Source organism: Globicephala melas, chromosome 2, assembly GCF_963455315.2.
Source record: "Globicephala melas chromosome 2, mGloMel1.2, whole genome shotgun sequence".
NCBI classification, from domain to species: domain Eukaryota; kingdom Metazoa; phylum Chordata; class Mammalia; order Artiodactyla; family Delphinidae; genus Globicephala; species Globicephala melas.
The window spans coordinates 144,788,778-144,813,492 of NC_083315.2; the positions used below are offsets into that span (position 1 = coordinate 144,788,778).

General features: G+C 38.4%; 1 protein-coding gene across 2 annotated transcripts in view; it reads left to right on the plus strand.

Moving 5' to 3' along the window:
- The window catches only part of EXD2 (exonuclease 3'-5' domain containing 2), a 93,408-nt gene that overhangs the window by 29,569 nt on the left and 39,124 nt on the right, over window positions 1–24,715 (plus strand). The window contains exon 1 of one of the 2 annotated variants that reach the window (XM_030855344.2): window positions 4,516–4,624. The exons of the other annotated variant lie outside the window; for it this stretch is intronic. The gene's annotated coding sequence lies outside the window, so the exon portion shown is untranslated. Of the gene's footprint in view, window positions 1–4,515; window positions 4,625–24,715 lie in introns of those variants that run through there. 2 annotated transcript variants of the gene reach the window in all.

The window sequence follows — 24,715 nt, forward strand, 5'->3', positions numbered from 1 at the left end:
CACTCCACCTTTCTAGGTACCTGGCTTCCATCTTCAAGGTGCCACTGCAGTGGCAGAGGGCTGTGGAGTGCCAGCCATCAGGTCCTAGTCTCAGCAAGAAAGAAGTAGAAGGGTAATGACAAAAAGGCAAAAAAAAAAAAAAACCCACCAAAAAACGCCCCCTTTTTAGTAACTTTACCCAAAGTCCAATGCAAAAACTTGTTTATACCTCATTGGCCAGAACGTAGTCACATGGCCACCATAATTATTCACAATGGAGACAGAAAAATGCATTTGTTAGTGCATTTAATACCCTGACTTCTGTTACTAAGTAGAGAGGAGAATGGATATTGGGTAGGCCACTAGCACTTCTGCCACAGTTCCTCTTAAACTTTCTGTACATGATGTCCTAATGCTTGGCATTAAGTTGTCCTTGGAATCAATAAACCATTTTTAGATAAATCAAGCAGTTCACAGCATGATCTCTCTCTCTCTCTTTTTTTTTTTTTTTTGTAGTTAATTGACTTTATTACTAGAGCAGATTTAGGTTCAGAGAAAATTCTAACATAAAGCACGAGTTCCCATATGCCTTCCCCCCAACTCCCCCCGCCTTGTCACACAGGCACAGTTTCTATTAACATCTTCCACTGGTGTGGTATGTTTGTTACAATTGATGAACCAATATTGATACATTATTACTAACTAAAGTCCATAGTTTAGGATTTTCTCCTTGAGCTGCACAGTTCTATGGGTTTTAATACATGCATAATGTCATGTATCCACCATGACAGTATCATACAGAATAGATTCACTGGCCTAAAATCCCTCTGTGCTCCACCTATACACCCCTCTCTTCCTCCCCAGGAACCTCTGGCAACCACTGATCTTTTTACTGTCATCATAGTTTTGCCTTTTCCAGAATATCATGTAGTTGGAATCACACAGTATGTACCCTTCTCAGACTGGCTTCTTTCACTTAGCAATATGCATTTAAGGTTCCTCCACGTCTTCTTATGGGTTGATAGCTAATTTCTTTTTATCACTGAATAATATCCCATTGTATGAATGTAATACAGTTTTGTTATCTATTCACCTATTGAAGAACGTCTTGGTTGCTTTCAATTTATGACTAAAGCTGCTATAAACATTTGTGTGCAAGTTTTTGTGTGGATTAAGTTTTCAACTCATTTGTGTAAATACCTAGGAGCATGATTGCTGGATTGTATGGCAAAACTATGTTTAGCTTTGTTAAGGAACTGACAAAGTATCTTCAGAAGTGGCTGTACCATTTTGCATTCCAGCCAGCAATGAATGAGAGTTTCCGTTGCTCCATATCCTTGTCAGCACTTGGCATTGTAGTGTTTGGATTTTAGCCATTCTAACAGAATTTACAGAATCAATGAAATACTGGTATCCCATTATTGTTTTAGTTTACAATTCCCTAATAACATATAATGTTGAACATCTTTTCACATGCTTATTTTGGATATCATATAACTTCTTTGAAATGTCTATTCAGATCTTTTGCTCACTTTTTAATTGGGTTGTTGAGTTTCAAAAGTTCTCTCTGTATTCTGTATAACAGTCCTTTATTAGATATGTGTTTTGCAGATATTTCCTCCAAGTCTGTGTTTTGTCTTTTCATTCTCTTGTCTAATAAATTGTTGGCATAAAGTCATTCATTACATTTTCTAATTTCTTATATCTCTGCTGTATTTTGTTATGTTCCCCCTTCTAATCCTAGTATTATTTATTTGTTGTTATTTCTCTTCTATCTGGATCAATCTCACAGAACTTTTTTCATTAGTGTTTTCAAAGATCTAACCTTAGTTTTGTTGGCCATATGAATAACATCTTTTTCTATTTTATTAATTTATTCTCTGATTTTTGTTATCTTCTTCCTTCTAGTATTTTGGATGTATTCTTTTGTTTTTTCTAATGTATTACCTGATCACTTATGTAATTTTTAGTCTTTCTTATTTTCTAGTGTAAAAAGCATATAACGTTATCAATTTACATGAATCCTATAAATTTTCATATATGTATAGTATTTATTATTACTTCTCAAATCTAATATTATAAATTTCCATTGGGATTTCTTTTCTGAGCTTTAAATTACTAAGATTTTTTTAAAAAAATTCTCCAGGGGCTTCCCTGGTGGCGCAGTGGTTGAGAGTCTGCCTGCCGATGCAGGGGACACGGGTTTGTGCCCCGGTCCAGGAAGATCCCACATGCCGTGGAGCGGCTGGGCCTGTGAGCCATGGCCGCTAAGCCTGCACGTCTGGAGCCTGTGCTCCGCAACAGGAGAGGCCACAACAGTGGGAGGCCCGTGTACTGCAAAAAACCCCCCAAATTCTCCAAATATATGGAGTTTTAAAAACAATCATTTTATTATTGATTTCCAACTTAATTGTAATGTGGTCAGAAAATGAGATCCGTATGATAGCATTTTTTTTTCAGTATGTAGAAAGTTGCTCAATGGCCTAAATTAAAATTAATTTTCTTAAATCTTTGTTTTTAAAGTATGTGTGTGCTTAAAATACTGGGTGTAGAGTTTATACATGTTCCTTAGTAAATGTTAATTAATAGTGTTGGAGACAATCCTGCAATCACTGGTGAGTCTTGGATGTCTTTTCATATTTAAGAGTGCTATAGGCTGAATGTTTTGTGTCCCTTCAAAATTCATATGTTGAAAACTAACTCCCCACATAATGGTATCAGGAGGCAGAGGCCTTTGAGAAGTGATTAGGTCATGAGGGTGGAGCCCTCATGATTGGGATTAGTGCCTTATAAAAGGGGCCCAAGAGGACTTCCCAGTGATTAAGACTGCATCCTTCCAACGCAGGGGATGCAGGTTCAATCCCTGGTTGGGGAACTCAGATCCGACATGCTGTGTGGTGTGTAAAAAAATAAAAAAGAAAGCCCAAGAGAGCTCCCTACCCTTGGTTAAGTGAGGACACAGTGAAAAGACAGCTGTCTATAAACCAGGAAGTAGGCACTCACCAGACAATAAATCTGTCAGCACATAGATCATGGACTGTGAGAAATAAATTTCTGTTGTTTATAAGATACCCAGTCAATGGTATTTTGTTATTACAGTCCAAAGGGACTAAGACAGAGTGAAGTACTAAAAAGTTGACTGGAAATTATTTATGCATAGATGGGGCTTGTTGACTGGGCCTTAAATGTAGGGTGATTGCTTATGGATGTAGACAGTTTATTATGGGATCCCTCAAATGATATGTCCTTCCATTCTAATCTAATTTCTATCCTCTAAAATTATACTGATATTTGTTTGACTGCTATTATCGCCTCTCCTGTTCTCTTTCTTCTTTGGGCTTATAAACTTTTCACTCCTTTATTTTCATTAAAAAAAACAAAAACAGAAGAAACCCCCCCAAAAAAACCATCACTTTTTATTGATGTATGTATGCATTCAGAAAACCAACATAAATATGCAACCTGAACACACATGTAAACCAGCACTCAGATTAAGAAACAGAACATTATTAGCACTTCAAGAACCTCCCCATGTTCTCTTCCAGAGTCACTACTCCACTAAGAGTAATCACTACATTTGTTACCCAACCATACTTGGGTCCGCTCACCTGCGCATAGTAAAGCCAATCTACTGACACTGGATTGTGGTGTAGGAAAGTGCAGCATTTATTGCAAGACACCAAGCAAGGGTCCAGGCAGCTAGGGCTCAAAAGATCTGAACTTCCTGATGGCTTTCAGGGAAAGGTTTTTAAAGACAGGGTGTGGGAAAGGGGTTGTGGGTGTGAGTGATCAGCTCGTGGACATTCTTCAGATGGGTTGGTGATGAGGTACTGATAATACTACTGTCTCATGAGGTTATGAATATTAAATGAGACAAAATATGTAAAACATTTTGCAAAGTTCCTAGCACACTGTGATCACAGTCATCAAATGGCAGCTATTATTATCCCTTATATTGTTTATGCACGTCTCATTTCTCCTATTTTACACATTCTGTGACAAAGCAACAGCACATAGCACACATTAGCTGCCTCACAAATAACAGTTGCTGATAGACTGGGTGAATGAAAGTTTTTAAATATAAATGGAAGGTATTGTGGTTATTGTTATAAAAGATGGCATAAATTATTATAATGGCTATAGTATAAAATGTGCTGCTAATGAGGAATACATTATTTAAACAAGTGTCTCTTCTATTTACCTTCATCATTTAACAGTTAAGAATATCTATGCAGTGGAGAAACACTACTGGAGCTAATTAGTAAGGACAGTTAGATGTCCCAGATTGCATTTGTAAGGGTTCCAGAGGCTTCTTTCTTTAAAACCAAAACAAACAAAAATATCACCTGGAAACAAAAACAAAAACACCACTTATCTGAAAAGATGTTAAGGTTTTCCAATTTTAACAAATCTTTTGTTCAGCAGTGGAGAAACTCGGGAGGCACCACCTGCCCCCAACTGCTTCCGTACAAGATGGCGTCGTCCATTTGTATACCCTGACTGGGGCTGTCCCTTCAGCCCGTCACAGGACCGGAAGCGGTTTCGGTCCTAGTGGATCCGGGTGGGTGCGCGCAGGTGGCCACAGAGGTTCCAGGTCTTCAATGTGAGGCGCCGCAGGTGTTCCCGGTGGGGTCCAGGGCCGCAGGTAAGCGAGGATCAGGGGCGGGCGAGGCTCTTCTCCAGACTTGTGCGAGTGGCGGAGGGGGTTTCCAGCGCGGATTGAGGAGAGGGCTCAGGAAGCTGGCGATGTCACCGTGTGCGGGGGCGACTGCTTGCGGGGACCTCGTTTTCCCCAAGCGACTTGGCCCTGCCCCTCTCCCCGCCCCGCTCGCCCGTGGCGGGGGCGGTTCAGCACCCAGGTGCGCTCCGAGGGCTGTCACCTCGGTCCGCGGCCTCCCACGCCCTTCCCTGGGCGCCTCCTCGGACCCCCTTTTGCTCTCTATAGGAGTACATACCAAACCTTCGTGGTTTCTTTTTTTTAATTTAATTTAATTTATTTTTTATTCAGCAGGTTTTTATGTTATCCATTTTATACATATTAGCGCATATATGTCAATCCCGGTCTCCCAATTCATCCCACCACCACCCGCCCCTCGCCTTCGTGGCTTCTTGACCCAGTTAGCTAAAACGGAGGCACCGCTCGCAGCACCTGGCAACTGCTTGGGCGCTGCGTGTTGCACGCGTCCACAGTTAACAGTTTGGTCCCCTCCATTCGTCCCCCGCCCCCACTGTTACCACCTCTTTCCTCCCAGACCACACCCGCTGCTCCGGGCCTTGCTGGGAGCCACCTCCTTCCCTTTTCGCATCCCTGGAATAGATCAGAACCAGAACGTTAATGATTATTTATTACAAAATTGATATCTGCTCGTTTAAGTATAAACGAAACCCAAACCTTTATAACCTTTTAATGTATTAATGGACGCAAACTCTCTTAGATACCCATTCCTTGAAAACACTATACCGTATTTTTTTAGTTTCATTGCAAGGGTAGAAGGAACAGTACTGAAAGGTTTTGTTAATATCGAAGTTACGAGGTACGAGAGAAAAGAGGTTTAAGAGGGGGAAGGAATTATAAATTTTGGTCAAGTTGAGTTTGTTTTAAAAAATGTATTTATTCTGTATTTATTTTGGTTGTAGTCCATGCATACAATCATATCAAAAATTTAAAATAGATCCTCTTTGACCTATCTCTTTACATCTCCATCTTTTCTTCTTTAATCTCTTGACCCCAGGTAAAAACTGTTATCAGTTTGGGGTGTTTTTTCTATTTCTTTGTCTTTACATTTATTTATATGTGTTTGTACATATAAATATGGAAGATTTTGTGTTAAACTTTTACAAATCTGGCATATTGTACCAATTCAACAACTAGACTTTTTATGCTTAAAAATGGGTCTTGCAACTTTTTCTTTGTCAATATGTAGACATCTAGCGTATTCGTTCTACCTGCTCTGTAAATTTCAGAGTGTGTTAAGATCCCATTGTATGTGAGATACCATAGGTTGCTTACAGTTTTTCACCATTAGGCACAGTGTCGCAGAGAATATCCTTACACCTGCGTCTGTGTGCTTGTGTGAGCGTTTGTCAAGGATAGAAACCTGCAGGTGGAATTAGTGGGTAGGAGGGTGTGGATGTTTAATGCCAAACTGCCCAACAGTGTATAATCATACCTATTTCCCCAGCTCTTTTAAACATTTGATGCTATCAATCTTTTTTACTTTTGCCAACCTGATGGGTGGAAAATGACTCTAATTTGGTGTTTTAATTTGTATTTCCCTAGTCATTGGTGAGATTGAGCATCTCTTCATGATTGTTGGCTGTTTGTATTACCTCTTTTGAGAAATGTCTCATTTCTATTGGGTTATCTTTTATATATGGTAGTGTTTTTTTATGGTATTGTTTTATATATTCAGGATATTAATCTTTTATCATTCATATATGTTTGAAATATTTATTCCCAACATACTGCATTTTAAAGTTGTTACTTACCTTTTAACCATAGAGCATCTTTGTAGAACAAAAGTTGTAAATTTTATGTTTAAATGTATCAGTCTTTTACTATGTGTATTTTGTATTTTGTGGCTTTCATTCCTTATCCCAGTGGTTCTCAAATGGGAGCTATTTTGCTTTCTAGGAGCAACTTGGCAATGTCACGAGACATTTTTTGGTTGTCATCTAGTGGGTAGAAGCCAGGGATGATGTTAAACATCCTACAATGCACAGAAAAGCCCCTATAACAAAGAATTTTTCTGGCCTAAAATGTCAGTAGTGCTGAGGTTGAAAAACCCTGTTCTACCTTGAAGCAGAGTTTTCTCTTATGAGTATGTTTTCTCCTGTAAGTTGTTATATGGTAGAGTTTTTCTCTAATTCCTGTGTGTGTGTGTTTGAGTGTGTGTATGTGTGTGTGTGTGTGTGTGAGAGAGAGAGAGAGAGAGAGAGAAAATGGTGTGTGCCTTACTCTTTCCAAGCAATGTCACTCTGAATGTCAGTCCCTTCTTGACCCACTAATCTAAAATGACGCATTTATCATGTACTAATTTCTCACCCACATAGTGTCTGTTTCTGGTGTCTGTTTCTGGACTCTCTTCTGTTCTATGTCCTAATTTTCTATTTTGCTGGACCAATACCATAACATTCTATATCAAATATATATTATACTTTGATATCTAGTAGTATAAATAGTCCTCATGATTATTTTTATTGTTATTTTATTAGACGTCATATACTTTATCAGCTCACATACTCATTATTTAATCAGTGTTTTGATGGTAGTCTTACAATTTATTTTCCAGATTAATTTTAGAATCAGCTTGTCAAGTAGTTTTTTTGTTTTTGTTTTTTTTTTTGTATTGTTTTGTTTTGGCTGCATTGGGTCTTTGTTGCCGTGTGTGGGCTTTCTCTAGTTGTGGCGAGCAGGGGCTACTCTTCGTTGCGGTGCATGGGCTTCTCATTGCGGTGGCTTCTCTTGTTGTGGAGCACGGGCTCTAGGCACGGGGACTTCAGTAGTTATGGCACGCAGGCTCGGTAGTTGTGGCACACGGGCTCAGTAGTTGTGGCTCACAGGCTCTAGAGTGCAGGCTCAGTAGTTGTGATGCATGGGCTTAATTGCTCCGCGGCACATGGGATCTTCCTGGACCAGGGATCAAACCCGTGTCCCCTGCACTGGCAGGTGGATTCTTAACCACTGCGCCACCAGGGAAGTCCTCAAGTAGTTTTTTTTTAAAGTGGCTTTATTGCGATGTAATTCACATAATTTGTTGTTTAAAGTGTACAATTCAATGATTTTTAGTATATTCACAATTATGCAGCCACTACAACCTAATTTTAGAACATTTTTATCATCCCCCAAAGAATCCCATACCTATTAGCAGTCACTCCCCTTCCCATTCCCCAACACCCTAGCCCTAGAGAGCCACTAATCTTTCTGCCTTTATAGATCTAAATATTTTGTATAAATGGAATCATACAATTTGTGGTATTTTGTGATTGGCTTCTTTCACTTAGCATAATGTTTTCAAGGTTCACCCATGTTGTAGCATGTGTCAGTACTCATTCCTTTTTATTGGTGAATAAAATTGTATCATATGGTGTATTTGTTTCCTAGGGATATGGTATTGAAGTAACGCAAACTGGGTGGCTTAAAATAACAAATGTATTCTCTCACAGCCCTGGAGGCTATAAAGTCCAAAATCAAGGGGTCAGCAGGACTGTGCTCTCTCTGAGGGCTCTAGGGGAGGATCCTTTCTTGCCTCTTTCTAGCTTCTGGTGGTTGCCAGCAATCCTTGGCATTCTTTGGCATTCCTTGGCTGCAACTGTGTAACTACAACTTCTGCCTCTGTTTTCTTCACATGGCCTTCATCCCAGAGTGTCTATCTTCACATCGTAATTCTCTCTGTGCAAGTCTGTCTCTGCGTCTCTTCTCCCCTTCATGTAGGACACCAGTTATATTGAATTAAGGGCCCACTCTACTCCAGCAGGACCTCATTTTAACTTAATTAGGTATGCAAAGGCCTTTTCCAAATAAAGTCACATTTGTAGGTAATGGGGGTGAGGACTTTTAGCATATCTTTTGGGGGAACACAATTCAACCCATAACATTATGGATATGCTGTATTTTATTTATCCATTCATGAGCTGATGGACATTTGGTTTGTTTCCATTTTTTGGCTATTATGAATAATGCTGCTATGAACTATTGGGTGGACATGTGCTTTCATTCCTCTTGGATATATACTTAGGAGTGGAATTGCTAGGTCACATGGCAACTCTATGTTTAATCATTTGAGGAACTCCCAGATTATTTTCCAAAGCAGCTGTACTATTTTCTGTCAACATCAGCAATGTATGAGAGTTCTAATTTCTCCATATTATTGCCAGTACTTATTAGCTGTCTTTTTAATTAGAGCCATCCTCATGGGTGTGAAGTAGTATCTCATTGTGCTTTTGATTTGCATTTCCCTAATACGTAATGATGTTGAGCATCTTTTCATGTGCTTATTGGCCATTTGTATATCTTCTTTGAAGAAATGTCTATTCAGATTCTTGCCTGTTTTAAATTGGTTTCTTTGTCTTTTTATTATTGAGTTATGAGTTTTTAAAATTTATTTTATTAAAAAAATTTGGGGGGTCTGTGTTGGCTCTTCTTTGCTGCCCATGGGCTTTCTCTAGTTGCAGTGAGCAAGGGCTACTCTCTGTTGTGGTGCGCGGGCTTCTCGTTGCGGTGGCTTCTCTTGTTGCAGAGCATGGGCTCTAGGCGTATAGGCTTCAATAGTTGCAGCATGTAGCTCAGTAGTTGCAGCACATGGGCTCAGTAGTAGCGGCATGTGAGCTCTAGAGCGCAGGCTCAGTAGTTGTGGCACATAGGCTTAGTTGTCCCATGGCATGGCATGTGGGATCTTTCTGGACCAGGGATTGAACTCGTGTCCCTGCGTTGACAGACAGATTCTTAACCATTGCGCCAACAGAGAAGTCCCATAAGAGTTTTTTATATAGTCCAGATACATGCCCTTATGAGATCTATGACTAGCAAATATTTTCTCCCATCCCATGGGTTTTTTCACTTTTTTGATGGTCAATTCATTTTTTTGTTGCTTTGTTTTTTTGTTTTTATTTCCATTACTCTAGGAGGGGGATCAGAAAAGATCTTGCTGGGATTTATGTCAAAGAGTGTTCTTCCTATGTTTTCCTCTAAGAGTTTTATAGTGTCCCATCTAACATTTAGGTCTCTAACCCATTTTGAGTTTATTTTTGTGTACGGTGTTAGGGAGTGTTCTAATTTCATTCTTTTACATGTGCTGTCCAGTTTTCCCAGCACCCCTTATTGAAGAGACTGTCTTTTCTCCAGTGTAAATCCTTGCTTCCTTTGTCATAGATTCGTTGACCATAGGTGTGTGGGTTTTTCTCTGGGCCTTCTATCCTGTTCCATTGATCTGTATTTCTCTTTTTGTGCCAGTACCATATTGTCTTGATTACTGTGGCTTTGTAGTATAGTCTGAAGTCAGGGAGTCTGATTCCTCCAGCTCTGTTTTTTTCCCTCCAGACTGCTTTGGCTATTTGGGGTCTTTTGTTTCTCCATACAAATTTTAAGATTTTTTGGCTTCCCTGGTGGCGCAGTGGTTGGGAATCCACCTGCTGATGCAGGGGATATGGGTTTGTGCCCCGGTCTGGGAAGATCCCACATGCCGCAGAGTGGCTGGGCCCGTGAGCCATGGCCGCTGAGCCTGCACGTCCGGAGCCTGTGCTCTGCAATGGGAGAGGCCACAACAGTGAGAGGCCCGCATACCACAAAAAAAATAAATAAATAAAAATTTTAAGATTTCTTGTTCTAGTTCTGTAAAAATGCCGTTGGTAATTTGATAAGGATTGCATTGAATCTGTAGATTGCTTTGGGTAGTCTAGTCATTTTCCCAATATTGATTCTTCCAATCCAAGAACATGGTATCTCTCTCTATCTGTTGGTATCATCTTTAATTTCTTTCATCAGTGTCTTATAGTTTTCTGCATACAGGTCTTTTGTCTCCCTAGGTAGATTTATTCCTAGGTATTTTATTCTTTTTGTTACAATGGTAAATGGGAATGTTTCCTTAATTTCTCTTTTAGATTTTTCATCATTAGTGTATAGGAATGCAAGAGATTTCTGTGCATTAATTTTGTATCCTGCAACTTTACCAAATTCATTGATTAGCTCTAGTAGTTTTCTGGTGGCATCTTTAGGATTCTCTGTGTATAGTATCATGTCATCTGCCAACAGTGACAGATTTACTTCTTCTTTTCCAATTTGTATTCCTTTTATTTCGTTTTCTTCTCTGATTGCCAGGCCTAGGACTTCCAAAACTATGTTGAATAATAGTGGTGAGAGTGGACATCGTTGTCTTGTTCCTGATCTTAGAGGAAATGCTTTCAGTTTTTCACCATTGAGAATGATGTTTGCTGTGGGTTTGTCGTATATGGCCTTTATTATGTTGAGGTAGATTCCCTGTATGCCCACTTTCTGGAGAGTTTTTATCATAAGTTGTGTTGAATTTTGTCAAAAGCTTTTTCTGCATCTATTGAGATGATCATATGGTTTTTCTTCTTCAGTTTGTTAATATGCTGTATCACATGGATTGATTTGCGTGTATTGAAGAATCCTTGCATCCCTGGGATAAATCCCACTTGATCATGGTGTATGATCCTTTTAATGTGTTGTTGGCTTCAGTTTGCTAGTATTTTGTTGAGGATTTTTGCATATATATTAATCAGTGATATTGGTCTGTAATTGTCTTTTTCTCTACTATCTTTGTCTGGTTTTGGTATCAGGGTGATGGTGGCCTCATAGAATGAGTTTGGGAGTGTTCCTTCCTCTGCAATTTTTTGGAATAGTTTGAGAAGGATGGGTGTTAGCTCTTCTCTAAATGTTTGATAGAATTCACCTGTGAAGCCATCTGGTCCTGAACTTTTGTTTGTTGGAAGATTTTAAATCACAGTTTCAATTTCATGACTTGTGATTGGTCTGTTCATATTTTGTATTCCTTCCTGGTTCAGTCTTGGAAGGTTATACCTTTCTAAGAATTTGTCCATTTCTTCCAGGTTGTCCATTTTATTGGCATAGAGTTGCTTGTAGTAGTCTCTTAGGATGCTTTGTATTTCTGCGGTGTCTGTTGTAACTTCTCCTTTTTCATTTCTAATTTTCTTGATTTGAGTCCTCTCCCTCTTTTTCTTGATGAGTCTGGCTAATGGTTTATCAATTTTGTTTATCTTCTCAGAGAACCAGCTTTTAGTTTTATTGATCTTTGCTATTGTTTTCTTTGTTTCTATTTCATTTATTTCTGCTCTGATCTTTATGATTTCTTTCCTTCTGCTAACTTTGGGTTTTGTTTGTTCTTCTTTCTCTAGTTCCTTTAGGTGTAAGGTTAGATTGTTTATTTGAGATATTTCTTGTTTCTTGAGGTAGGCTTGTATTGATATAACCTTCTCTCTTAGAACTGCTTTTGCTGCATCCCATAGGTTGTGGATCATCGTGTTTTCATTGTCATTTGTCTCTAGGTATTTTTTGATTTCCTCTTTGATTTCTTCAGTGATCTCTTGGTTATTTAGTAACGTATTGTTTAGCCTCCATGTGTTGTGTTTTTTACGGTTTTTTCCCCTGTAATTGATTTCTAATCTCATAGTGTTGTGGTAAGAAAAGATGCTTGATATGATTTCAATTTTGTTAAATTTACTGAGGCTTGATTTGTGACCCAAGATGTGATCTGTCCTGGAGAATGTTCCGTGCACACTTGAGAAGAAAGTGTAATCCTGTCTTTTTGGGTGGAATGTGCTATAACTATCAATTAAATCTATCTGGTCTATTGTGTCATTTAAAGCTTGTGTTTCCTTATTAATTTTCTGTTTGGATGATCTGTCCATTGGTGTAAGTGAGGTGTTAAAGTCCCCCACTATTATTGTGTTACTGTCAATTTCCTCTTTTATAGCTGTTAGCAGTTGCCTTATGTATTGAGGTGCTCCTATGTTGGGTGCATATAGATTTTTAATTGTTATATCTTCTTCTTGGATTGATCCCTTGATCATTATATAGTGTCCTTCCTTGTCTCTTTTAACATTCTTTATTTTAAAGTCTATTTTATCTGATATGAGTATTGCTACTCCAGCTTTCTTTTGATTTCATTTGCATGTAATATCTTTTCCCATCCCCTCACTTTCAGTGTGTATGTGTCTCTAGGTCTGAAGTGGGTCTCTTGTAGACAACATATATATGGGTCTTGTTTTTGTATCCATTCAGCAAGCCTGTGTCTTTTGGTTGGAGCACTTAATCCATTCACGGTTAAGGTAATTATTGATATGTATGTTCCTATGACCATTTTCTTAATTGTTATGGGTTTGTTTTTTAGGTCCTTTTCTTCTGTTGTGTTTCCCACTTAGAGAAGTTCCTTTAGCATTTGTTGTAGTGCTGGTTTTGTGGTGTTGAATTCTCTTAGATTTTGCTTGTCTGTAAAGCTTTTGATTTCTCTGTCGAATCTGAATGAGATCCCTTGCTGGGTAGAGTAATCTTGGTTGTAGGTTCTTCCCTTTCATCACTTTAAATATATCATGCCACTCCCTTCTGGCTTGTAGAGTGTCTGCTGAGAAATCAGCTGTTAACCTTGTGCGAGTTCCCTTGTATGTTATTTGTCGTTTTTCCCTTGCTGCTTTCAATAATTTTTCTTTGTGTTTAATTTTTGTCAATTTGATTACTATGTGTCTCAGCATGTTTCTCCTTGGGTGTATCCTGCCTGGGACTCTCTGCACTTCCTGGACTTGGGTGGCTATTTCTTTTCCCAAGTTAGGGAACTTTTTGACTATAATCTCTTCAAATATTTCCTCAGGTCCTGTCTCTCTCTCTTCTCCTTCTGGGACCCCTGTAATGCGAATGTTGTTGCATTTGATGTTGTCCCAGAGGTTCCTTAGGCTGTGTTAATTTATTTTCATTCTTTTTTCTTTATTCTGTTCTGTGGCGGTGAATTCCACCATTCTCTCTTCCAGGTCACTTATCTGTTCTTCTGCCTCAGTTATTCTGCTATTGATTCCTTCTAGTGTAGTTTTCATTTCAGTTATTATATTGTTCATCTCTGTTTGTTCGTTCTTTAATTCTTCTAGGTGTTTGTTCTTTAATTCTTCTAGGTCTTTGTTAAACATTTCTTGCATCTTCTCGATCTTTGCCTCCATACTTTTTCCAAGGTCCTGGATCATCTTCACTATCATTATTCTGAATTCTTTTTCTGGAGGGTTGCCTATCTCCACTTCATTTAGTTGTTTATCTGGGGTTTTATCTTATTCCTTCATCTGGTGCATAGCCCTCTGCCTTTTCAGCTTGTCTATCTTTCTGTGATGTGGTTTGTGTTCCACAGGCTGCAGGATTGTAGTTCTTGCTTCTGCTGTCAGTTCATTTTTTAAAACTTTTTTAAAAATTAAGTTTGCATTTAATTTACTACATTATTTTGAGTATTTGAGTAAAACAATCTCTTGTTTATTAAAGAAAAATAGGGTAATTATCGTACCTTCTGTAGAGAGTTGTTGGAAAGATTAAATGAGTCATGTATATATGAGTATACATGAGTATGCATGTAAAGAGCCTGGCACATTATATGTGCTCTGTAAGTGACAGCTGCTATAATATATCTGTGCTCTTCAAGTCTTTTTCTATATCTTCAGTAAAGCTTTCTGTTTTTCTTCATATTGATCTTGAACATTTCTTGTTGAGTTTACACCTAGGTTTGTTCGTGTACATGTGGTTGTTGTTTAAATACATGTGGCTTGTGGGACTTCCCTCATGGCACAGTGGTTACGACTCTGTGCTCCCAACGCAGGGGGCCTGGTTTCGATTCCTGTTCAGGGAACTAGATCCCACATGCATGCTGCAACTAAGAGTTTGCAACTAAGAAGCGCTCGAGCTGCAACTAAGGAACCTGCGTGCTGCAAGTAAGACCTGGAGCAACTAACTAACTAAATAAATAAAACAAAAAACATGTGGCTTATAGTTTTAAAACAGCTTATATTGCTATGGGATTTTCTTCATACCGTTATAATGGGTATGGAAAGCTATTGATTTTATATTCATCAAACTTTCAAAATTTTAAGTTGTAAAAGTTGTGACTTGTTTACTAATCCAGGTGATTCCAATGCCGCCATTCTGTTAAGAGCTATTCTTTTCCATTCTGCCTTCTTCTGCCCTGATTTGGATCTTCTTTCCCTCTTGGCCGTGCTATTGTGAGTCTTCTAACAGGTCTCCTTGCCTCTCGCCTTGCCCGCCTGCAGTCCAGCATCCACACTGCCACCATGGTGTTCTTTGAAATAGGAGCCTGAACTTGTCACTTCCCTTATAAGTCTGTTATTGGCTCTCCATTACCTATAAGGTTTTATCTTTCAGGGTAATAGAAGGCTCCTCACAACTTGACCTGTATCTACTCCTTCTCGCATCATCCCTCTCTGTTTCCTTACTTGCACGTTGTGCTCTAGCACAGTGCTAGCCAGTAGAAATATAATGTGAGCCCCATAAATCATTTAAAGCTTTCTAGTAGCCACATTAAAAGTATAAAAAGAAACAGGTGAACTTAATTTTAACCGGTTTTATTTAACCCAGTATATCCAAAATATTATTTCAACATAAGATGTAAAAAATCGGGAATTCCCTGACAGTCCAGTGGTTAGGACTCTGCGCTTCCAGTGCAGGGGGCACAGGTTTGATCCCTGGTCAGGGAATTAAGATCCTGCAAGCCACGTGGCACGGCAAAAAAAAAAAAAAAAAAAAAAAAGATATAAAAAATCAATATGGAATTAATAGAGATAGAAAGTATAATAGTGGCTACCAAGAGTTGGGGGAGGGAGGAATGGAAAGTTATTGTTTAATGGGTACAGAGTTTGTTTGGGATGATGAAGTAGTTCTAGAAATGGATAGTGGTGATGGTTGCACAACCTTGTGAATGCAGTTATGCTACTGAATGTTACACTTAAAAGTGATTAAAATGGTAAATTTTGTGTTATGTATGTTTTACTACAATAAAAAAAGGTCACCTTAAAATATCAATATAGAAATTATCAGTAAGATATTTTTTACTTTTTTTAAAGAGTAATTCTTCAAAATTTGGTATTTTGCACTTACAGTATGTGTTAAATTTGCTTGTACTCTTTCACGAGTACCACGATGCTTCGTGCCTTTTGTGTCCTTGCACGTGCTATTCCCTCTGCCTTGCGCACCTGGAGAATGTTTGCTCATTTTTTAACACCAGTACCAGTCTCAGTGTTCATCCCTCTCAGCGAGTGTTTCTCTTAATAATCCCCTTACTCTTTCCTCTTTGCCATCCCTGTACTCGTGTGTGCTTCTGTTGTTGGTGTTTCCTCACCAAATTGCAGCTTGTTCAATACATGCATTTTTCCTTTTCTGAATCCTGCATTTTTGAAAGCAGCTTGTGCCATTTAACTCTTTTTACCCAAAGTCTAACACAATGTCTGGTTTATTGAAAGTGCTACTTACATGTTTGCTGAATGAACCCCTTGGCTGGGAAAAAACCCACACAAAATCTCTCCATATAAAAATAAATTAGTAAGTTTTTTGAATGTTGCCAACAGTTCCCTCATATGGAGGTACCCCACTTGCTCCTTCAGTTTCCCTGTGAGGCCTTTCTTTTTCTCAGGCCACACATGATAAAGAATAAGTAGGAACCTGATAGCCTGGGAATTCTAGATCTGAGGGAGCCCTTCTCAATGGAAGCAAATCAATAATACTTTGTTTTTTCAACTTTTCTACTGTAACGTAACCTCATTTTAGTGTTATTAAACATGGAGATAATTTGAAATACAAAAATAAATTTGAAAAATGAATTAATAAAAACACATGTTAGATGCTGTTACTTTCTTTGAAGACAGAAATTCACTTTTCTATACAAAAACATGTTTAAGTTGGGAGGGAAGGCACAATCAAGATGAAAATTGGTTTCAAAGGGTAAAATGTTTGGCTGAAACAGACAAGAGGAAATTTAGAAGAAAGAAATGTAAAATTTTGGATTTAACTGCAAAGTATAAATTACAAGTATATAAAATGGGGAACTCAATATGATTTCAGTGAATTTTAATTTACCGCAAACTCTATGAGGGTCGTCAGTGTGATTCTGCTATTCAAAAACCTATCATTTCATCCATCATTAATAAAATATAGGGTCCAGACCCTGGGAAGTAATAGTACCAATGTAGTCCACATCAATTAGAACATGTCTCAAGTTTTGAATACAGACCTGGGTGCCACATTTAAGAGATACCTTGACAAGCTTGGAGCCATTCAGAAAGATCTGGCCATAATGGCAAGTGGTCTTTAAACTAGGTCACAGGAAGCTGATTGGGTTAAGTAAAATGTACTAAGGGGAGTCATAAGAGCTATCTTCACATATTTCACAAACTCTAAGGAGGGAGTAAACACTTGTCATTTCAGAGGCCAGACTGAACATCAAAGAGAGCAGTTTCTATGTAGGGAACTTTTACAGAATGCAAGGACTTTTCAACAAAAACTGCCTCTTAAGGTGATGAACTCTGTTCTTGGATGTATTCAGGTAGAGATAAGGTCATGATCTGTCAGGATTACCGTGGAAAGAAATCTTGAATTGTGTGAGAGCTGAATTTGGCTTCTAAATTTTAACTCTATGATTCTTTGTTTTCCTTTAATAGTTCTGTGGTTTATAGAACCTCAGTAGTAGTCATAGCTAACATTTATTGAACCCTAATGTGCTAGCCAATATGCTGAGTATTTTGATCATCTTACTTAAGTCTCACAATAATCCTACATGGTAGGTACTATCCTTCCCATTTTACTGAGGAGGAAACTGAGGCTTAGAGAAGTTCAGTAATTTGCCCAAGTTTATATAGCTAACAATTGGCAGAGGCTGGATTTGAACTCAGGATATTTGACTCTAAGGCTCATGTTGTTATCCTCTACTTTATGCTATTCTCTAAACATTTTAACATATTTGTTTAATTCATTAAAATGAGATTTATTTCAAGAATATAATCATATGTCTTAAATGTTAAGTGGGATATTTACTTTGCCTATCTCTAAAAAGCACCACTAAAAAAACTTATTTTTTTCTAATTATGAATATATACATACTCGTATAGAATTTGAAAAATCAAAACTATTTATAACCCTACTACTCTTAGGTAACCATTGTTATCGGTTTGATGTTGTTGTTTTACACAATTTTTTTTTTAAAAGAATGGCAGATCCTTTCAGTCACTGAAGATAGTGAAGCACTGAAAGCTTTGGATCCCCAGGCAAGTCCTTAGCGGGTGTTTTAGTCCGTTTGGGCTGCTGTAATAGAATACCACAGACTGGGTGGTTTATAGACAGCAGTTCTCACAGTTCTGGAGGCTAGAAGTCTGAGATCAGATTGCCAGCATGGTTGAGTCCTGATGAGAGTTCTCTTCTGGGCTGCAGACTGCCAACAACATCTTATTGTATCCTTTTATGGCAGAGGTCAGAGAGAAGCAAGGTCTCTCGTGACTTTTTAAGGGCACTAATCCCAGTCACGAGGGTGCCACCCTTTGGACCTCATCTGATCCTAATTACCTTCCAAAGGCCCCACTTTCTAATACCAAAAATTTAGGGTTGTGATTTCCACATGAATTTCAGAGGGACACAAACATTCAGTCTATAACACAAGATTTGATTTTTCTCACTCCTAACCTAGTATTGAACCATACTGCTTCTTTATAGTATGAAGGCTCAATAAGGGGAAAAAAATTTTGTTTCACGTGAATAAACGGATTTTTGTAATTTTGATAATTGAATTAGAAGTATTTATCATAGGACTTCCCTGGTGGTGCAGTGGTTAAGAATCCGCCTGCCAATGCAGGGGATACGGGTTTGAGCCCTGGTCCGGGAAGATCTCACATGCCACGGAGCAACTAAGCCCATGTGCCACAACTACTGAGCCTGTGCTCTAGAGCCTGCGAGCCACAACTATTGAGCCTGCAAGCCACAACTACTGAAGCCCACGTGCCTAGAGCCTGTGCTCCGCAACAAGAGAAGCCACTGCAATGAGAAACCTGTACACCACAATGAAGAGTAGCCCCCGCTCGCCGCAACTAGAGAAAGCCCGCGCGCAGCAACGAAGACCCAATGCAGCCAAAAGTAAATAAATAAATAAATACACTTATTTATTTATTTATTTTAAAAAAGAAATATTTATCATAAAATGTTAACATATAATACCTTGAATTGAGTTTTATTCATTCAATAAATATTTATTGTTATCAGTTCTGTGCTACTTGCTGGAGATATTTATATATAAATGAAGAAACCAGTTAAGGTCCCTATACATGCTGGAGATATTTATATATAAATGAAGAAGCCAGTTAAGGTCCCTATTTTCATGAGGTTTACATTCTAGTGGGAAAGATAGACAATGAATGAACCAGCAGTCATTAAGTCTTTAGTTGGTCCAACAGGAGAAAAATCAGAAATATCCCTGAATTTTGACAATTGCATACACTTGTGTAACCCAAACCTCCATCAAGACATGAAACTTTACCACAGTTCCAGAAAGTTCCTTCATGCCTGAAATGCTCTTCCGTGGAATTTGTCATATCTGGCTTTTTTTGTCATTCAGTGCTCAGCTTAAATGTCTCTTCCCTGTACCCACCTCTCCCAGAGGCTACTATTGTTCATATTTTTTTCTACCATAGATTAGTTTTAGCTGTTCTAGAACTTTATATAAATAGAATTATACAGTATCTCTTTTATATCTAGCTTCTTTCACTCAGTCTAATGTTATTTGAGATTCATCCAGATTGCATGTATCAGTAATAAGTTCCTTTTTATTGCTGGTTAGCATTCCATGTAGATATACCACTAGGGCTGTTTCCAGTTTGGGGCTGTTATGAATACAGCTGTAATGAATATTCTTATACAAGTCTTTTTCTGGATATATTTAATTTCTCCAACTTGGGACTCAGAGAACTGTACCAAATCTGACCTCCTTCATCTTCCAAATCTTCATTATGTGGATATTGAGTTTCTCAATCCATCCTCTGTGTCTCTGTTCTTATATTTTGTCTCTCTTTATCTCCGTGATGCGTTCTGGGTGACTTCCTCAGATTTATCCTCAATTCGGTAACTTTTTCTCTCTCTCTGTATGTCTGATCTGCTGTTTAACCTGTCTATTAAGTTTTTAAAAAATTTTAACAGATATTTTTCATATCTAGAAATTCTACTTTTTGTTGCCTTCTGTTCATGTTTGGGATTTTATTTTCCTGAATTTCCCTGGTTGTTACTTTGAAGTCTCTTTCAGATCTCAGTTATAGATATTTTTTTGCTGGCTCTGTGAGCTATTATGATTGATTTTAGGGTTTTGGGTTTTGTTTTGTTTTCATTCGTTTGTGAGCACTCTTCTAGGGAGTGATCTTCGGTGGGAGTCCTGCATGTTTCCTGCATGGTAAAACAGTTTTTTTTGTTTGTTTGTTTTGTTTTTTTGGTAAAACAGTTTTATGATCCGCTCTGCCTGGTTCCAACAGAACAGACCAATTCTAAGCATTTTAGTTTTAGTTTCTTGGCTGAGGGTTTCCTTTCTCAAGGATAATGTGAACTTGGGTCCTTTATCTGTCCAGAGTGCAGGTTTGAGGGGCTGTCCTTTCATGAGGGACTCTGTTCATATTCCTTTTTTTTAATTGAATGAAACATTCTTTATATTCTATAATACTTTACCGTTTTCAAAAGTTTCACACACATGATTTCATATAATCCCAAAATAACCCCCTTTTTTCCTCCTACCCCTATATTGCCCCTCCCCCTTCCGTCTCCCCACTGGTAACCACTAGTTTGTTCTCTGTGAGTCTGCTTCTTTCTGTTTTATTCACTAGTTTGTTGTATTTTTTAGATTCCACATGTTGGTGATATTATACAGTATTTGTCTTTCTCTGTCTGACTTATTTCACTTTGTGTAATACCCTCTAAGTTCATCCATGTTGCTGCAATGGTAAATTTTCATTCTTTTTTATGGCTGAGTAGTATTCCTTTGTATATACTGTATCTTCTTTTTAAAAAAATTATTGAAGTATAGTTGATTTACAATGTTGTGTTAGTTTCAGGTGTACAGCAAAGTGATTCAAATATATACATCCTTTTTCAGATTCTTTTCCCTTATAGGTTATTACAAAATATTGAGTATATTTTGAGTACTAGGCTATACAGTAGGTCCTTGTTGGTTATCTATTTTATATATAGTAATGTGTATATGTTAATCCCAAACTCCTATTTTCTCCCTCCCCAACCTTCCCCTTCGGTAATCATAAGTTTGTTTTCTATGTCTGTGGGTCTGTTTTTGTTTTGTAAATAAGTTCATTTGTGTCATTGTTTTAGATTTCACAATTAAGGGATATCATATGATATTTGTCTTTGTCTGACTTACTTCACTTAGTATGAATCTCTAGGTCCATCCATGTTGCTGCAAATGGCATTATTTCATTCTTTTTTATGGCTTAGTATATGTACCACATCTTCTTTATCCATTCATCTGTTGATGGACATTTAGGTTGCTTCCATGTCTTGGCTATTGTAAATAGTGCTGCAACGAACATTGGGGTGCATGTATCTTTTCGAATTAGTGTTTTTGTTTTTGGGGGGTATATACCAAGGAGTGGAATTGCTGGGTCTTATGGTAGTTCTATTTTCAGTTTTTTGAGAAACCTCCATAATGTTTTTCACAGTGGCTGCACCAATTTACCTTCCCACCAACCCAGTATACAAGGGTTCCCTTTTCTCTGCATCCTCACCAACATTTGTTGTTTGTGGGTTTTTTTGATGATAGCCATTCTGACAGGTGTGAGAATGTGGTTTTGATTTGCACTTCCCTGATGATTAACGATGTTGAGCATCTTTTCACGTGCCTGCTGGCCATCTGCATTTCCTCTTTGGAAAAACGGCTATTCAGTTCTTCTGCCCACTTTTTAATTGGGTTGTTTGTTTTGTTTTGTTTTTTCATGTTGAGTTGTATGAGCTGTTTATATATATTGGATATTAATCCCTTATTGGTCATATCATTTGCAAATATTTTCTCCCATTCAATAGATTGTCTTTTCATTTTGTCAGTGGTTTCCTTTGCTGTGCAAAAGCTTTTTGTTTTTGGCTGTGTTGGATCTTTGTTGCTGCGCACAAGCTTTCTCTAGTTGCAGCAAGCGGGGGCTACTCTTTGTTGCGGTGCACGGGCTTCTCATTGCAGTGGCTTCTCTTGTTGAGAGGAGTGGGCTCTACGCGCACGGGCTTCGGTAATTGCAGCACACGGGCTCAGTAGTTGCGGCACATGGGCTCTAGGGCACCTGGGCTTCAGTAGTTGTGGCGTGCAGGCTCAGCAGTTGTGGCTCACGGGCTCTAGAGTGCAGGCTCAGTAGTTGTGGTGCATAGGCTTAGTTGCTCTGCGGCATGTGGGATCTTCCTGGACCAGGGATTGAACCCATGTCCCCTGCATTGACAGGCAGATTCTTAACCACTGCACCACCAGGGAAGTCCCTTTTTTTTCTTTTTTTTAAAAATTAAAAAATATATATTTTTAAATAAAAAATTTTTATTTCTGTGCAAAAGCTTTTACATTTAAATAAATCCTGTTAGTTTATTTTTTCTTTTATTTGCTTTAGGAGATGGATCCAAAAAAATATTGCAATTTATGTCAAAAAGTGTTCTGCTTATGTTTTCTTCTGGGAGTTTTATAGTATCCAGTCTTACATTTAGGTCTTTAATCCATTTTGAGTTTATTTTTGTATGTGATATTAGAGAGTGTTCTAATTTCATTCTTTTACATGTAGCTGTCCAGTTTTCCCAGCACCACCTATTGAAGAGACTGTCTTTTCTCCATTGTATATTCTTGCCTCCTTTGTCATAGATTATGTAATCAGAGGTGCATGGGTTTATCTCTGGACTTTCTATCCTGTTCCATAGATTTATATTTCTGTTTTTTGTGCCAGTACCATACTGTTTTGATTACTCTAGGTTTGTAGTATAGTCTGAAGTCAGGGAACCTGATTCCTCTAGCTCCATTTTTCTTTCTCAAGATTGCTTTGGCTAGTCAGGGTCTTTTGTGTTTACATACAAATTGTAAAATTTTTTGTTCTAATTCTGTGAAGAAATACCGTTGGTATTTTGGTAGGGATTGCATTGAATCTGTAGATTGCCTTGGGTAGTAAGGTCATTTTCACATTAATTCTTCCAATCCAAGAACACTATGTATCTTTCCATATGTTTGTATCATCTTCACTTTCTTTCATCAGCATCTTATAGTTTTCCAGGTACAAGTCTTTTACCTCCTTAGGTAGGTTTATTCTTAGGGATTTTATTCTTTTTGATGTGATGGTAAATGGGATTGTTTCCTTAATTTCTCTTTCTGATAGTTTGTTGTCATTGTATAGAAATGCATCAGTTTTCTGTATATTAATTTTGTATCCTGCAACTTTACCCAGTTCATTGATGGGTTCTAGTAGTTTTCTGGTGGCATCTTTAGGATAGTATCATGTCATCTGCAAACAGTGACTGTTTTACTTCTTCCTTTCCAATCTGGATTCCTTTTATTTTTTTTTTCTTCTCTGATTGCTGTGGCTAGGACTTCCAAAACTATGTTGAATAAAAGTGGTGAGAATGGGCGTCCTTGTCTTGTTCCTGATCTTAGAGGAAATGCTTTCAGCCTCCACCATTGAGTATGATGTTAGCTGTAGGTTTGTCATTTATGGCCTTTATTATGTTGAGGCATGTTCCATCTATTTCTTTGTATGTTTTTAAAGAATGTATACTCTCAAAATGCTAGGTGCAGAATTCTTTTTTTTTTTTTTTTTTTTGTGGTACGCGGGCCTCTCACTGCTGTGGCCTCTCCCGTTGTGGAGCACAGGCTCCAGACGTGCAGGTTCAGCAGCCATGGCTCACAGGCCCAGCCGCTCCGCGGCATGTGGGATCTTCCCGGACCAGGGCACAAACCCATGTTCCCTGCATCGGCAGGCGGACTCTCAACCACTGCGCCACCAGGGAAGCCCTGGGTGCAGAATTCTATACATGTTCCTTAGAAAATGCTAATTAATGATGTTGGAGACACACCTGCAATAACTGGTGATTCTTGGATGTCTTTTCATATTTAAGAGTGCTATAGGCTGAATGTTTTGTGTCCCCTCAAAATTCATATGTTGAAAATTAACCCCAATTGGGGGGGCTTTGAGAAGTGATTAGATCCTGAGGGTGGAGCCCTCATGAGTGGGATTAGTGCCACTCCCTTCTGGCCTGCAGAGTTTCTGCAGAAAATAAGCTGATAGCCTTGTATATTATTTGTTGCTTTTCCCTTGCTGCTTTTAATATTCTCTATCTTTAGTTTTTGTCATTTTGATTACAATGTGTCTTGGTGTGTTCCTCTTTGGATTAATCCTGTATGGGACGCTGTGCTTCCTGGACTTATATGTCTGTTTCCTTTCCCAGGTTAGGAAAGTTTTCAGCTATTATGTCTTCAAATATTTTCTCAGGCTCTTTCTCTTTCTCTTATTCTTCTGGGACCCCTATAATGTGAATATTAGTGGGCTTGATGTTATCCCAGAAATCTCTTAGACAGTTCTCATTTCTTTTCATTCTTTTTTTTTCTGTTCAATGGCAGTGATTTCCACCACTTTGTCCTCCAGGTCACTGATCCATTCCTCTGTATCATTTAGCCTACTATTTATTCCTTCTAGTGTATTTTTCATTTCAGTTATTGTATTCTTCATCTCTGTTTGGTTGTTCTTTATAATTTCTAATTCTCAGTTAAAAAACTTCTAACTTCTCACTTTGTGCATCCATTTTCCTCCTGAGTTCTTTGATCATCTTTGCAGTCATTACTCTGAACTCTTTCTCAGGTAGATAACCTATCTTCACTTCACTTAGTTCTTCTTCTGGGGTTTTGTCTTGCTCCTTCATCTGGAACATGTTCCTCTGCTGCCTCATTTTGTCTAAGTTGCTATTTTTATTTTTATGTATGTTGTAGATTAGTTACATTTCTTCACCTTGAAGAAGTGTCCTTCTGTAGGAGATGTCCTGTGTGTCCCAGCAGTGAGCTCCTGTCTCATCACCCAAGCTATATGCTCTAGGGGTTCCCCTTAAGAGGGCTGGGTGGGTCCTTCTGTTGTGGTGGGCTGACTGTGTGGGTGGTCTGGTAAGCCTGGTCGGTCCCTAGTCTGGTTGGTTACCAGGTCCTGCCTTGTATGGATGCTGCTGGGTGCTGTTAAGAGGGCCTGG